The sequence below is a fragment of the Bombina bombina genome, chromosome 1 (assembly GCF_027579735.1).
Source record: "Bombina bombina isolate aBomBom1 chromosome 1, aBomBom1.pri, whole genome shotgun sequence".
In the NCBI taxonomy this organism is placed as follows: Eukaryota; Metazoa; Chordata; class Amphibia; order Anura; family Bombinatoridae; genus Bombina; species Bombina bombina.
The window spans coordinates 1,500,344,176-1,500,361,751 of record NC_069499.1 but is presented as its reverse complement, the minus strand read 5'-3'; the positions used below and the strand labels follow the sequence as shown (position 1 = coordinate 1,500,361,751).

General features: G+C 40.6%; 1 protein-coding gene across 1 annotated transcript in view; it reads left to right on the top strand.

Annotated features, from left to right (window-relative positions):
- CEP112 (centrosomal protein 112) overlaps positions 1 to 17,576 on the top strand; it is a 1,492,843-nt gene that overhangs the window by 154,503 nt on the left and 1,320,764 nt on the right. The window lies entirely within an intron of this gene.

The following is a 17,576-nucleotide window of genomic DNA, read 5'->3' as shown; positions in this document are numbered from 1 at the left end:
CACCGCACGCTTCCGGCACCCGGCATGCACATTGCACATTCAGGAACCGGATGCCGCGTAGCGATGGGCCGCCCACCCGCCTCCATGCAGCTGCTCCCATCCACCAACGATCGGCTCCATTGCTACCGGTGCAGAGAGGGCCACAGAGGGGCTCTCTCTGCATTGGTCTTGGAAAAAAGGTATTGCAGTGATGCCTCAATATTGAGGCATCACAACAATACCTTGAAAGCGGCTGGAGACTCTAATGTCGTACAGGGTACGTCGCTGGTCTTTAAAGACCAGTTTGTGTGTGACGTACCCTGTACGACATGCGTTGTTAAGGGGTTAAAACAGACCTCCAGAAATTAAATGGAAAAGACACAATTTCTCTTGGCTGGGCCAGGTCTCAGCAGTTAAAATTAACTTGCTCCCCGTCTATTATATTTATTTAGCACACTACCAATCACACTTCCATCATCGGACTTAGATTCCCTCCAAAAGGAAATTCAGACATACATTAGAGGAGCAAAAATGACTAGAATACCTAATTCAGTTATGACCAGGCACGGAGAGTTGAGGAGAATCGGGACCCCCAATCTTATGGATTACTACTGAGTGTCTGGACTAGCCCAAGCCACTCTTCTGTAAAGAAACTGCGGCGAAACCCGCTGGACCTTACTGGAGGCTGACATGGGGGGATGGGAACATCCAGATTCTATTCTGTGGGATAAAACTTACCCCAATACTAGAAGGACCCAACATAACCCTCCTACGACTGACTCGACTATCCAAATGTGGCACGATCTGGCAAACCGTAAACTATTACCCCCACTGAATACATTAACAATGCCATTACAATACCTTTTTAATCGAGAATTCCATGCTCAGATTGATAAATGGGAAAACAAGGGACTGTACAGAGTAGCAGATCTTCTAGAGAAAAGAAAAATCCTACAATTCTTCAACTCCAAGGCAAGCTGGACCCTATCCCTCTCCATTGGTACCTACACTTACAAATCTCCTCCTCTTTACATAAATATCTTATTGCATCTCCCACCCTCCCAACTACGACACTGGAAAGCATTAGCAAACATACAGAAAGACCTAAACAAACTATATCTAGACTTTATATAGCCATACAGTCTACTACTACTCACACAAAACTTCAGCTATAGTCAACTGGGAAAAAGACTTGAACCTCACTCTAGAACAGAACACTTGGGACAAGATCTTTAATTCAGCCACTAAGGGACTGCTACGTGTAGACTTGAGGGAAAACACCCTGAAAACTATATATAGGTGGTATCTTACCCCGCTTTGAAACTCGCACATGTCTAGCAACAGCTCTAGATTCTGTTACAGAGGTTGTGCAGAAATAGGGACATATTGCCATATGTGGTGGGACTGTGTGGAGGTTCAGCGAGTTTGGAGATCATTATCATCATTACTTAATACCACTCTAGAAGAAAATATACAACTTTCAATGTCACAAGCTCTACTACATGAGCCGCTTAAACAATATAATAAATACATCAATACGTACATAAGAATACTTTGTACAGTAACCAGAATAACAGTGGCAAAGTATTGGAAAACAGGGGTTCCCACTTGGTCTGAGGTTCTTCAAAGAATTTCACACACGTACACAATGTACAACTCAGCTGCAGGTATTTTGGATAATAGGGAGGCCAACGATAGGATCTGGTTTTACTGGATCCTTAACAATCCCTCTAAGACACCACCAAGGGAGGAATCTAAGTAAAATGACTGCTGGAGGAATAGTTATAGTCACTAGTTTACGGGATTCACACTGGAGAGCAAAAACTATTGCACAGTGATAGATTCCCATTAGGAAATTCACACAGCGACATCAGCAATGGTTTTGTTATATTAGTTATTGTTATTTAAGATAAAAAATGTTTATATTGTTCTGATTTCATTTTGTTTATTGCTAAATTGCACTGGGGTTGGTGCCATAAGGGATATAGTAGGATGAAGACGAAGAGACTGTGTTTTCTATTCTGTCCCTTGAGTACTTACCACTTTAAAACTAAAATGACAAGATGTTTTTACCGATTTCTATATTGGATGGTTGTTATTATATATGTATCATCTGTCTCAATAAAAAAGATTTAAACATAAAAACACTTCACCAGTGCAATAATACTAAGTTGTGGTATTAGAAGGTAGATTGCACAGTAACTAGAGCAACTTTTTGCCTGATTTATTGCAGGTGAAGGGTGCTAAATAACTGTTGAAAACCAAGAAAGTACTGTGTCAAAGAAATATGATAGGTTGTCTGGCTAATGCTATCGGCTTCTATTAGTCAAATCCACACAGTTATAATGCCGTTTGTACCAACGGGTACTAGGAGAGTACCGGCCTAATAAGTGCATCCTTCCCTAATAGAAGGTTTCTAGCGGTAGTTGGCTACTGTAGTTAATACAACGTTTTAAAGTATAGATTTACAACGGATGAGCAGTTAAAATACAGCAAAGTCCTCTGACGCGGTCTTGTTTCACATACGCTTCCTCAGAGGGGTACGCAGCGCTGCAAGATGAGACGGTTTAAAGCCGTATAGATACCTACCCCTAATCATTGATAGGTTGATAGCATGATTATTCATTGGTTGTTGAATGTGTCAGTCACTGTTGGTATGATGCCATGTTTCCTGATTGTTAATTTTAGAGAAAATTGGGCTTATTATCGTTTATAAATACGTTCTACACGGATTGCCCACATGATATTTAAATCTTTGGTTTGGCAAGTGCCTTCCCGTGTATAATAATATACTCGATCGTCTGTACTTGAACTGATAAAGTACTTGAAACACCCACTGTGTTTACATACTGGTATTTGGCTATTCTATTGGTGAGAACCTTAGTGAGGTGAACCAATCTTTATGCGGGGTGTGAACAAGCCTCTTGTCAGTTAAATATGTATTGCTTGTTTATTATGTTGTCTGCAGTAAGGAATGATTATATGTATACATATTGGCAATTTGCTAATTATTGAAACAGGACCGTATCAACAGCTATATATGATAGGTCAAACATTGTTACATGTTTATTTTTATGTTTATAAGAATTAAGCATATGCTGGATAAATTGAAAATAATATAGTATTGATATTGACAATGTATATGAAACATAGAACACTATTGTTAATTGAGATCTTTGGATGAATAGATATCAATCTGGCATGTTTTTACTTTTGTGATATCTGTGCTAAGTGGTCTAATAGTGAGACTGGTTAAGGTGACAGTTGATGTGACGACACAGCAAACAAGTGTTGGAGAGTGAATACGAATTACGTATAGATAGTGTGCTGTAGCTCTTTATGTATGAAGTGAAACTACTAAAATAACGGTTTTGTTTATAACGTGCATTGCGGTGTACACATAAAATTATTGGTCAATGATGACCTTTGAAGTTTAATATGTGTGTATAAGCTGACTGGGACAGCCTTACAGTGACTGTGATGCAAAATATTCTGTAAAAAACGTATTAAGCAACAATGAATTATCTGTGCCTAATAATGGTGAATTTATTGCTTCCTTTGTTGTGGTGACATAAACTGTGTGGTTTCTAGGTTGGGGAGCAGTATGGGGCTCGTTGGAGGCTCAGGGCTTATGGACCCAGGAGGAGTCAGTCTTGCCCATAAACATCTATGAGCTGAGAGCAATCTTCAATGCTCTTCTGGCCTGGCCTCAGTTAGCCTTAGCCCGGTTTATCAGATTCCAGTTGGACAACATAACCTGGGTGGCTACATCAACCACCAGGGGGGAACTTGGAGTTTCTTAGCCATGACAGAGGTGGCCCGAATTATTCAGTGGGTGGGGAGACCTACAACTGCTGTCTTTCTGTGATCCACATCTCAGGAGTGGACAATTGGGAAGCAGATTTTCTGAGCAGACAGACTTTTCATCCCGGGGAGTGGGAACTTCATTCGGATGTGTTTTCCAGCTTGATCCTCAAGTGGGGGCAGCGGGAGTTGGATCTCATAGCTTCTCGTCAGAATGCCAAACTTCCGAGACACGGCTTGAGGTCAAGAGATCCGCAGGCATTTCTGATCGATGCACTGGCAGTTCCTTGGAACTTCAGTCTAGCAAACCTGTTTGCTCCGTTCACTCTCCTTCCAAGAGTCATTGCTCGAATCAAGCAGGAGAGGGCTTCTGTAATTCTCATAGCCCGGCGTGACGTCGCAGGATTTGGTATGCAGACCTAGTGGATATGTCATCCTTTCCACCTTGGAGACTGCCTCTGAGGAAGTACCTTCTACTTCAGGGTCCCTTCCTTCATCCAAATCTCGTTTCTCTGAAGCTGACTGCTTGGAGATTGAACGCTTAGTTTTATCTAAACGTGGATTTTCAGAGTCGGTCATTGAGACCTTGATTCAGGCTCATAAGCCTGTGACTCGCAGGATTTACCATAAGATCTGGCGTAAATACTTGTATTAGTGTGAATACAAAGGATACTCTTGGAGTAGAGTAAGGATTCCTAGGATTTTGTCCCTTCTCCAGGATGGTCTGGTGAAGGGTTTGTCGGCAAGTACTCTAAAGGGTCAGATTTTGGCATTGCCTATTTTGTTACATAAGCGCTTGGCGGATGTGCCAGATGTGCAATCGTTTTGTCAGGCCTTTGTTAGAATTTGTCCTGTGTTTAAACATGTTACTTCTCCATGGAGTCTTAACCTTGTTCTTAAAGTTTTACAACAGGCTCCGTTTGAGCCTATGCATTCTTTAGATATTAAGATGTTATCTTGGATCATCTCCTTTGCCCCTACCCTCTATAGAGCTTTCTTGTCAACTGATAACAGATTGTTCTTTCCATTAGATATTGGTTTAATCCTGCCCTTGTTTCTCACCATCCAATAAGTGTATAAAAAATTTGAAAAATTGTTATAACTTTTTCTTTCTTAAACTTAAGATTATGGACTGTACATCTCTAATAACTGGTGCCCTAGGCAATTGTACCAGGAAAATATGCATATATATGTTATTCTGAATTTCCACTGTTTTCCTGCCAATATGCATTTATGTATGTAAAGTTTTATCCATTTTTCCATAAAAAAAAAAATAAAAAAAATAAATAAGATATTATCTTGGAAAGTTTTGTTTCTTGTTGCTATTTCCTCTACTCCGAGAGTTTCTGAACTCTCTGCTTTACAGTGTGATTCCCCTTATTTTATATTTCACTCTGATAAGGTGGTTCTGCATACTAAGTTTGGTTTCCTGCCCAAGGTTGTTTCTGTCAAGAATATTAATCAGGAAATCGTTGTACCTTCTTTGTGTCCTAATCCTTCTTCTCACAAAGAACGCTTGTTACATAGTCTGGATGTTGTGCGAGCGTTAAAATTTTATTTGCAGGCAACTAAGGACTTTCGTCAGTCTTCTGCATTGTTTGTTTGCTTTTCTGGGAAATGCAAGGGTCAGAAAACTATGGCTACTTCACTTTTCCTTTGGCTGAAGTGCGTTATTAGCATATGAGACTGCTGGACAGCAACCTCCTGAGAAAATTACAGCTCATTCTACAAGGGCTGTTTCTTCTTCCTGGGCCTTCAAAAATGATGCTTCGGTGGAACAGATTTGCAAGGCTGCAACTTAGTCATCTTTGCACACTTTTTACAAATTCTATAAATTTGATACTTTTGCCTCGGCTGAGGCTTCTTTTGGGAGAAAGGTTCTTCAAGCAGTGATGCCTTCTGTTTAGGTTCCTGTCTTGTCCCTCCCTTATCATCTTTGTCCTCTGGCTTGGGTATTGGTTCCCAACAGTAATTGATGATTATCCGTGGACTCACCGTGTCATTAGAAAGAAAACTAAATTTATGCTTACCTGATAAATGTATTTATTTCTTGACACAGTGAATCCACGGCCCGCCCTGTATTCAGACACTTTCTTTTTATATAAACCTCAGGCACCTCTGTACCTTGTGTTACTTTCTCCTTTCCCTTTGGTTGAATGACTGGGGGGTTGTGGGAAGGGGAGTGATATTTAACAGCTTTGCTGTGGTGCTCTTTGCCTCCTCCTGCTGGCCAAGAGTGATATTCCCAACGGTAATTGATGATGATCCGTGGACTCACCGTGTCAAGAAAGAAAGAGATTTATCAGTTAAGCACACATTTTGTTTTTTGGCATTGGATACATGGATATTGTAGTACATATATAAATCTAATTGAAGTACAGGAAAAAAATTATGTTAATACATGTTTTTTTGCCATATTTATACTGTCTTTTCATTTCAGAACCTTGGGGCATGTGCTACATGTACTTCAAGGGAACATACCTGGAGATTGGCTTACCCTTCTGGGTTTATAAACGTAGTGACTTGTGACTAGCATGTCATTCAAGTTTTTTGGCCTTTTATAGCCAATTGATACTTTACCTATCTGGCTAGCTAGAAGGGGATCATTTTGTAAGATATGCCCGTTATTATCGATCACATTAATGATTTGTTTCATTTGGGGGTTGAAGGTGGTGATTAATGTTATCAGTTTTTCTTTGGCAGGGCTGTAGTAACTTTTGACGTTCTGTTTTTAATGCATACATTTGTGCACGTTTGACAAAGCGATTACTATATCCTCTATCCTTTAGCCAGTTGAATAGCTTTATTGCTTCTTGTTTGTTCTCTAAGGTGTTTGAACAATTACATCTTAGCCGTATAAATTCCCCCTTTGGGATGGCCTTAAGGGCACTAGTCATGGGTATTAGTATGGTGAAGCAAGGTGTTTGTAGCTGTTACTTTTCTGTACATATTAGTACTAATATGCCAATTTTTCTATGTCTACTCAGAGGACGACACGGAGCCCTCTCTTACTCTATTCCCATATATATATATATATATATATATATATATACACTCTTCGCAGTTGCATTTACTGTTCCCGGCAACCTTCTACTGTGTAAACGGACTGTTTTGTACAATCAAGACAATCAGGCTTAGCAACATTTCTTGGGCGATAAAGACCTGCAGGGATTGACTCAACCGCTTTCCGTGTGATAGATTCCCGCTCAGCATTGGAGGAGACGCACCAGGAAGTTTCCAGGAGGACCACGAGTGCCGCAGAGCCCTGTTGCTCACGAACGTGTGTTAGTTATACAGGCTGTGGCAAAAGTCCCTGCCTTCGGTGCAGAGATCATAAGGTGAGCAGGAGGAGTTTTAATTTGCTCCGCTCAGCATCAGTGGATGTTCATCATAAAGGATTTTGCTGAACGAGGGTGAGTGCTTTACATACGAGTCACACCAGTGTATAAGACTGTCCTCAGCTATTTGTGTTCTCAAAGTGCCCAACATTCTATGTGTTTTGCCTGCTCAAGGTTTGCTTTTGTTATCTATGTGGTTTGGAGTTTTCTGATAACCTCCAGAAGTCTTTTTCATCTACTAAGATGCCCTTCCTCATTCATATTTATTTCCAAATCCAAGAAGTTCACTTTATGGCAACTGTATTCATACATTAGTCTTAGATTTAGATTATTTGTGTTTAGAGTATTCATGAATTCTTTGAGAGTATCCAAAGGTCCTTCCCAGATGAATAGAACTGCGTCAGGGGAGTTTCCTGTATTTTAACTGCTCACCAGTTGTTCTAAATCTATACTTTAAAACGTTGTATTAACTACAGTAGCCAACTACCGCTAGAAACTTTCTATTAGGGATGGGTGCACTTATTAGCCCGGTACTCTCCTAGTACCGTTGGTACCAACAGCATTGTAACTGTGTGGATTTGACTAATAGAAGCCAATAGCATTAGCCAGACAACCTATCATATTTACTTAAAGACACAGTACTCTCTTGGTTTCAACAGTTATTTAGCACCCTCCACCTGCAATAAATCAGACAAAAAGTCGCTATAGTTACGGTACAATCTACCTTCTAATACCACAACTTAGAATTATTGCACTGGTGAAGTGTTTTTAAATGTGTGTGTGAGAAGCAAGAAGCTGTTACTATTTGCTACCTTTTTTACCTTGATATATTAAAAGTTAAATTTTATTTTTAAAAATATTTCATTATCCTTGTACTAACAGAGTGCATTCATCCAGGATTATTCACCAGTCCTGCACGAGGACGCTGGGAACCTTTCCCACCCGCCAATAGATAAGTGACTCCCTTAGTTATTGTTCCTGAGCAGGACACAGCTGGTGATAGGCGAATATTTGCATATGCCACTCATGATTGTCTCACTGACTTTTTGTCCACCTTAAGAGCAATTTATCATTACACTAGATGTCCTTTCAGAGATTGGAAATTGAAGACCCTGCGCATCAGAAACTTGAAACATCTTTATGCAAGGTGTTCTGTAGAATAGGCAGGGTGGATACAAATCAATGACTTTTTTTTTTTTTTTTTTTTTTTTTAAATCTTACTTTCTCTTGTTAAGTGTGTTCAGTCCACGGGTCATCCATTACTTATGGGATATATTCTCCTTCCCAACAGGAAGTTGCAAGAGGATCACCCAAGCAGAGCTGCTATATAGCTCCTCCCCTCACATGTCATACCCAGTCATTCTCTTGCAACCCTCAACAAAGAAGGAGGTCGCGAGAGGAGCTGGAGTTTTTACTTAACTATTCTTCAATCAAAAGTTTGTTATTTTAAATGGCACCGGAGTGTGCTGTTTTTCTATCTCAGGCAGTATTTGGAAGAAGAAACTTCCTGCGTTTTTTTTCTATGATCTTAGCAGGCGTAACTAAGATCCACTGGCTGTTCTCGACATTCTGAGGAGTGGGGTAACTTCAGAAACTGGGAATAGCATGCGGGGTCCTCCGCAAATGAGGTATGTGCAGTACTTTATTTTCTGGGAATGGAATTGACTAAGAAAATACTGCTGTTACCGTATGATGTAAGTACAGCCTTAAATGCAGTAGTGGCAACTGGTATCAGGCTGATAAATGTATGCGCAGTCAAGTTATTTTCTAGGGACTAGAATTTGACTGAGAAAATACTGTTAAAACTGAAATAATACTTAAGCCTTATCTGCAGTGGTAGCGACTGGTAGCAGGCTTAGTGATAGCTTTGCATGACATGGAAAATGTTGTTTTTTAATAAAACGTTTACTGGCATGTTATTCGTTTTTTGTGAGGTACTTTGGTGATAAATCGCTTTGGGCATGATTTTTTTCCACATGGCTGACATATTTTTCTGCATGGAAACCGTTATATCAGGGCTCCCACTGTTGTGATAGGAGTGGGAGGGACCTTGTTTTAGCGCCTTGTTGCGCAGTTAAAATTCTTGCACAGTCTTCCTGCTTCTTCCTCCTTGATCCAGGACGTCTCTAGAGAGCTCAGGGGTCTGCAAAATTCATTTGTGAGGGAGGTAATCAGTCACAGCAGATCTGTGACAGTGTGCTGACTGTGATTAAAAGCGTTAAATCTTAATTGATATCTGTTTTATCCGTTTTGGGTATTGAGGGGTTAATCATCCTTTTGCTAATGGGTGCTATCCTCTGCTAATAATACACTTCTTGTTAAGAATTGTTTAATTATATCTGTATTTTGGAAGCGCTGCAGCGTTTTTTATATTGCTTGTAAACTTATTGAAAGTGATTTTCAAGCTTGCTAGTTTCATTGCTAAGTCTGTTTAAACATGTCTGATTCAGAGGAAACTGTTTGTTCATCATGTTCAAAAGCCAATGTGGAGCCCAATAGAACGATGTGTACCAATTGTATTGATATTGCTTTGAATAAAAGTCAATCTGTACCGATAAAGAAAGTATCACCAGACAACGAGGGGGAAGTTATGCCGCCTAACTCTCCTCACGTGTCAGTACCTGCGTCTCCCGCTCGGGAGATGCGTAGGATTGAGACGCCAAGTACATCTAGGCCCTTACAAATCACTTTACATGATATGGCTAATGTTATGAAAGAAGTATTATATAATATGCCCGAATTAAGGGGCAAACGCGATAGCTCTGGGTTAAGGACAGAGCGCGCTGATGACACGAGAGCCATGTCTGATACTGCGTCACAATTTGCAGAACATGAGGACGGTGAGCTTCATTCTGTCAGTGACGGTTCTGATCCGGGGAGACCGGATTCAGAAATTTCAAATTTTAAATTTAAGCTTGAGAACCTCCGTGTGTTACTAGGGGAGGTATTAGCGGCTCTGAATGATTGCGACACGGTGGCAATTCCAGAGAAATTGTGTAGGTTGGATAGATACTATGCGGTACCGGTGTGTACTGACGTTTTTCCTATACCAAAAAGACTTACAGAAATTATTAGTAAGGAGTGGGATAGACCCGGTGCGCCTTTTTCCCCTCCCCCGATTATTGGAGGATAGCTGTGCTTTCTCAGATCCAATGGATAAAAAATTAGAGGGTTATCTTGAGAAAATGTTTGTTCAACAGGGTTTTATATTGCAGCCTCTTGCATGCATTGCGCCTGTCACGGCTGCAGCGGCGTTCTGGTTTGAGTCTCTGGAAGAGGCGATTCGCACAGAGCCGTTGGATGAGGCTTTGAGCAAAGTTAGAACCCTTAAGCAAGCTAATGCGTTTGTTTCGGATGCCGTAGTACATCTAACCAAACTTACGGCTAAAAATTCCGGATTCGCCATACAGGCGCGCAGAGCGCTCTGGCTTAAATCCTGGTCAGCGGATGTAACTTCCAAGTCTAAGCTACTTAACATTCCTTTCAAAGGGCAGACCTTATTCGGGCCCGGCTTGAAGGAAATTATTGCTGACATTACGGGAGGTAAGGGCCACGCCCTTCCTCAGGACAGGGCCAAACCAATGGCCAAACAGTCTAATTTTCGTGCCTTTCGTAACTTCAAGGCAGGAGCAGCATCGACTTCCTCCGCTCCAAAACAGGAAGGAACTACTGTTCGTTACAGACAGGGTTGGAAAGGCAACCAGTCATGGAACAAGGGCAAGCAGGCCAGAAAGCCTACTCCCGCCCCTAAGACAGCATGAAGACAGGGCCCCCTATCCGGAGACGGATTTAGTGGGGGGCAGACTTTCTCTCTTTGCCCAGGCTTGGGCAAGAGATGTGCAGGATCCCTGGACGTTAAAGATTATATCTCAGGGATACCTTCTGGATTTCAAAACCTCTCCTCCACAAGGGAGGTTCCATTTTTCGAGGTTATCGACAAACCTAGTAAAGAGAGAGGCATTTCTACAATGTGTACAGGACCTCTTAATCATGGGGGTGATCCACTCAGTTCCGCGATCGGAACAGGGACAAGGATTTTACTCAAATCTGTTTGTGGTTCCAAAAAAGAGGGAACCTTCAGACCAATCTTGGACTTAAAGATCTTAAACAAATTTCTAAGGGTGCCATCGTTCAAGATGGAAACCATTCGAACCATCCTAACCATGATCCAAGAGGGTCAATATATGACCACGGTGGACTTAAAGGATGCTTACCTTCATATACCGATTCACAAGGATCATTATCGGTACCTAAGGTTTGCCTTTCTAGACAGGCATTACCAGTTTGTGGCTCTTCCCTTCGGGTTAGCCACGGCCCCGAGAATTTTTACGAATGTTCTGGGCTCACTTCTGGCGGTACTAAGACCACGAGGCATAGCGGTGGCTCCGTACCTAGACGATTTCTGATACAAGCGTCAAGTTTTCAGAATGCAAAGTCTCATACAGAGATAGTTCTAGCATTTCTGAGGTCGCATGGGTGGAAAGTGAACGTGGAAAAGAGTTCTCTGTTACCTCTCACAAGGGTTCCTTTTCTAGGGACTCTTATAGATTCTGTAGAGATGAAGATTTACCTGACGGAGTCCAGGTTATCAAAGATTCTCAATGCTTGCCGTGTCCTTCATTCCGTTCCAAGCCCATCAGTAGCTCAGTGCATGGAGGTAATCGGCTTAATGGTCGCGGCAATGAACATAGTGCCATTTGCGCGCCTGCATCTCAGACCGCTGCAACTATGCATGCTCAGTCAATGGAACGGGGATTACTCAGATCTGTCCCATTTGCTAAATCTGGACCAGGAGACCAGAGATTCTCTTCTCTGGTGGTTGTCACCGGTTCATCTGTCCAAAGGAATGACCTTTCGCAGACCAGATTGGACGATTGTAACAACGGATGCCAGCCTTTTAGGCTGGGGAGCAGTCTGGAATTCCCTGAAGGCTCAGGGATCGTGGACTCAGGAGGAGAAACTCCTCCCAATAAACATTCTAGAATTAAGAGCAATATTCAATGCTCTTCTAGCTTGGCCTCAGTTAGCAAAACTGAGGTTCATCAGATTTCAGTCGGACAATATCACGACTGTGGCTTACATCAATCATCAAGGGGGGACCAGGAGTTCCCTAGCGATGTTGGAAGTCTCGAAGATAATTCGCTGGGCAGAGTCTCACTCTTGCCACCTTTCAGCGATTTACATTCCAGGCGTAGAGAACTGGGAGGCGGATTTCCTAAGTCGCCAGACCTTTCATCCGGGAGAGTGGGAACTTCACCCGGAGGTATTTGCTCAACTGATTCGTCGTTGGGGCGAACCGGATCTGGATCTCATGGCATCTCGCCAGAACGCGAAGCTTCCTTGTTACGGATCCAGGTCCAGGGACCCGGGAGCGGTGCTGGTAGATGCATTAGCAGCCCCTTGGGTTTTCAACATAGCTTATGTGTTTCCACCATTTCCGTTGCTACCTCGGCTGATTGCCAGGATCAAACAGGAGAGGGCATCGGTAATTCTGATAGCGCCTGCGTGGCCACGCAGGACCTGGTATGCAGACCTAGTGGACATGTCGTCCTGTCCACCATGGTCTCTTCCTCTGAGGCAGGACCTTCTAATTCAGGGTCCTTTCAACCTTCCAAATCTAATTTCTCTGAGGCTGACTGCCTGGAAATTGAACGCTTGATTCTATCAAAGCGTGGGTTTTCGGATTCGGTTATTGATACATTAATACAGGCTCGGAAACCTCAAGCTTTGGCTAGAATTAAGCCTGTGTTTAAAGCTGTTGCTCCTCCGTGGAGCTTAAACTTTGTTCTTAAAGTTCTTCAGGGTGTTCCGTTTGAACCCCTTCATTCCATTGATATTAAGCTTTTATCTTGGAAAGTTTTGTTTTTGATGGCTATTTCCTCGGCTCGAAGAGTCTCTGAGTTATCTGCCTTACATTGTGATTCTCCTTATCTGATTTTTCATTCAGACAAGGTAGTACTGCGTACTAAACCTGGGTTTTTACCTAAGGTTGTTTCTAACAGGAATATCAATCAAGAGATTGTTGTTCCATCATTATGTCCTAATCCTTCTTCAAAGAAGGAACGTCTTTTGCATAATCTAGACGTGGTCCGTGCTCTGAAGTTCTTCTTACAGGCAACTAAAGATTTTAGACAAACTTCTTCTCTGTTTGTCGTTTACTCTGGACAGAGGAGAGGTCAAAAGGCTTCGGCTACCTCTCTCTCTTTTTGGCTTCGTAGCATAATACGTTTAGCCTATGAGACTGCTGGACAGCAGCCTCCTGAAAGAATTACAGCTCATTCCACTAGAGCTGTGGCTTCCACCTGGGCCTTTAAGAATGAGGCCTCTGTTGAACAGATTTGCAAGGCTGCAACTTGGTCTTCACTTCATACTTTTTCCAAATTTTCCAAATTTGACACTTTCGCTTCTTCGGAGGCTGGTTTTGGGAGAAAGGTTCTACAGGCAGTGGTTCCTTCTGTTTAATGTTCCTGCCTTGTCCCTCCCATCATCCGTGTACTTAGCTTTGGTATTGGTATCCCATAAGTAATGGATGACCCGTGGACTGAACACACTTAACAAGAGAAAACATAATTTATGCTTACCTGATAAATTTATTTCTCTTGTAGTGTGTTCAGTCCACGGCCCCGTCCTGTCTTTTTAAGGCAGGTTCTAAATTTTAAAATTATAACTCCAGTCACCACTGCACCTTATAGTTTCTCCTTTCTCGTCTTGTTTCGGTCGAATGACTGGATATGACATGTGAGGGGAGGAGCTATATAGCAGCTCTGCTTGGGTGATCCTCTTGCAACTTCCTGTTGGGAAGGAGAATATATCCCATAAGTAATGGATGACCCGTGGACTGAACACACTACAAGAGAAATAAATTTATCAGGTAAGCATAAATTATGTTTTTTTTTTAAAAATAAACTTTATTTCAATTGGATTTTTTAAAATTTAAAATGTTTTTTAATCTACAGTAACTAAAGATCGTTTCTATTTGAGATACATTATAATCTAAAGGTTATTCATGCTAAAATATAGATTAGTTATGTAGCATGAAAAATGAAAGGTGCTAAATGCGGTAAGTGGTTCTCATGTTATAAGAGAAAACCTGTAATTGTTGAGGTAGGGACAGTCAATGGGTATGGTGATATTTGTATGACTTTAATCTCATTTTACCAAAAATATTATTATACAGTACAACTAAAGAATTTATCAACTTTTGCAAACCTGTGTTCTCCACAGTAAATGCTGCCAGTCGGGTGATGATATGAAGTAGCCGGGTGGGGCAGTGTAAGACATTTTCTGCTATTTATAAATGTTACTTAAAGGGATAGTCTAGTCAAAAATAAACTTTCATGATTTAGATAGAGCATTCAATTTTAACCAACTTTCTAATTTACTCCTATTATCAATTTTTATTCGTTCTCTTGGTATCTTTATTTAAAAAAACTTGAAAGTAAGCATAGGAAACGGCCCATTTTTGGTTCAGTACCTGGGTAGCACTTGCTGACTGGATTGCTACATTTAGACACCAATCAGCAAAAAATGGGCCGGCTTCTAAGCTTACATTCCAACTTTTTAAAATAAAGATACCAAGAGAACGAAGAGAAATTGATAATAGGAGTAAATTGGAAAGTTGCTTAAAATTGCATACTCTATCTGAAACATGAAAGAAAATATTTGACTATACTATCCCTTTAACCCCTTAACGACGAGGACGTGCCAGGCACGTCCTATAAAATACGGTAGTTAACGACCAAGGAGATGCCTGGCACGTCCTCTGGTGTTTTAAGCGCTGGAAGCAATCGTGATCGCTTCCAGCTGCTTTCAGGGTGTTGCAGAGATGCCTCGATATTGAGGTATCATGCAATACCTTCTGTTAAGCAATGTAGAGAGAGCCAGCGAAGGTGCCAATCGTTTTTGGCTTGGTAGGGATAGGGGGAGGCAGGTGGGCTGCCTATTGCTGGAGAGGGCGGGAGGGTGTGTAAGAGGGGCGGGAGGGTGTGTGAGAGGGGCAGGAGGGGGTCATGAGAGGGACAGTAGGGTGCGGGAGCGGGTTGGACCGCTTACACTACAGAAAAAGGGGGAAGGAGGGAGAGGGGGATATTAGTTCATAGTAAAATTATCTGGGAGGTGGTAGGGGAATGAGAGTGGGCAGCTACACTATGGAAAAAATGTTTATTTATAAATAATTAAAAAAAAAATAATAAAAAAAAATATAGGAAACTGGGTACTGACAGACAGCTGCCAGTACCTAGTATGACAGATAATAGGTAGAGGGGGAGGGTTAGAGAGCTGTTTGGGAGGGGGTGTCAGGGAGGTTGGGAGGTAAGGGGGATACGACCCTGCAGAAAATATATTACAAAATAAATAAAAAAAAAAATTATTTTTAAACTTGCAGACTTTCTGCCAGTATTTTAGATGGGGGTGACCTTTGGGAGTTGGTGGGAAGGAAGAGAGCTGTTTAAGAGGGATTAGGAAGGGATCAGGGGGTGGTATGTGTCAGGTGGGAGGCTAATCTCTACACTAAAGCTAAAATTAACCCTACAAGCTACCTAATTAACCCCTTTACTGCTAGGCATAATACAAGTGTGGTGTGCAGCAGCATTTAGCGGCCTTCTAATTACCAAAACGCTACGCCAAAGCCATATATGTCTGCTATTTCTGAACAAAGGGAATCCCAGAGAAGCAATTACAACCTTTTGTGCCATAATTGCACAAGCTGTTTGTAAATAATTTCAGTTAGAAACCTAAAGTTTGTGAAAAAGTGAACGATTTTTTTTTTATTTGATTGCATTCGGCTGTGAAATGGTGGTATGAAATATACCAAAATGGGCCTAGATCAATACTTTGGGATGTCTTCTAAAAAAATATATATATACATGTCAAGGGATATTCAGGGATTCCTGACAGATATCAGTGTTCCAATGTAACTGTCGCTAATTTTGAAAAAATAAAATAAAAAATGGTTTGCAAATAGCAAAGTGCTACTTGTACTTATTGCCCTATAACTTGCAAAAAAAAGCAAAGAATATGTAAACATTGGGTATTTCTAAACTCACGACAAAATATAGAAACTATTTAGCATGGGTGTTTTTGGTGGTTGTAGATGTTTAACAGATTTTGGGGATCAAGGTTAGAAATAGTGTGTTTTTCATCATATTTTATAAAACTTTTTATAATAAATTATATGATATGATGAAAATAATGGTATCTTTAGAAAGTCTATTTAAAGGCGAGACAATTGGTATATAATTTGTGTGGGTACAGTAAATGAGTAAGAGGAAAATTACAGCTAAACACAAACACCGCAGAAATGTAAAAACATCCCTGGTCCTTAACAGTAAATTTTTTAAAAAAAAATGGTCTGGTCACTAAGGGGTTAAAGAAACACTTAAGTCAAAATGTAACATTCATGATTCAGCTAGAGCACCTAATTATTAAAAAAACTTTCCAATTCAGTTCCATAATCAAAATGTGCACAATTGTTTTATATGCACACTTACTGAACATATGCAAGAATTTATAGTATATACTTAAATGTATTTTGTGATTGGCTGATGGTTGTCACATGATATGGGGGAAGAAAAATGGAACGAACTCTGAAATGTGTCAGATAAAAATCTACTACTTATTTGAAATTCAAATTAAGTGCTTTTGATTTATCTTTTTATTATGCATTTGTTGAGTATGCAATTCTACTTTATCTAATGGCCATTTAAGCTATCCAAAGAACAAATTAATTGCATAATTTAACATAAATTGATTTAATGATAATGAATGCAAAACATTGAAAATTTTTAATAATTTAACCTTAATATTGTGTTAAATTTTAGATGTTGTCAGTAAAATCAGCTCGGTGGTGTGCCCATTAAATGAGTCATGGGGAGAACACTGGAAACACAAATAATACAAACATGAAATCATCAAATATGTACACTTTTAAAATATGCAGATGTACAGGGCAAGTTTAACACTCTAGAATTTTGCCAAAATATCATCATCCAAAGCTATTGAATACTACTGGTGAACAAAAGAATGCAGTTGGTTACTGGTTACTCTCCACTGTTACATTTAATTTTCTAGTGTGTGGCTTATTATGCACCAATTAAAGGCTACAAGGGAGTGTCCTTACAACAACAAAGACTAGGCAAAAACCACCGTAGATTTCTGGCCATGTGTTTGTGCAGCATCTTAGTAGAGGGGTTTCTTATCTTAAATATAGTGTGCAGTTCTGGAGGCCATGTCTCCAGAAGAATATAAACAAACTGGAATCTGTGCAAAGGAGGACTGCTAAAATGGTCTTAAAAAAATAAAACTTACCAGGAGAGGCTCAATGACCTAAATTTGTATAGCTTAGTTTAGAGAAGGGAAATAGGTGATATGATAGTAACTTTTAAGTATATTAAGAAACTTAGTAAAGCTGATGCTGTGAGTATTTTTCATAAAAAGAAAAAAAAATCAAGAACAAGG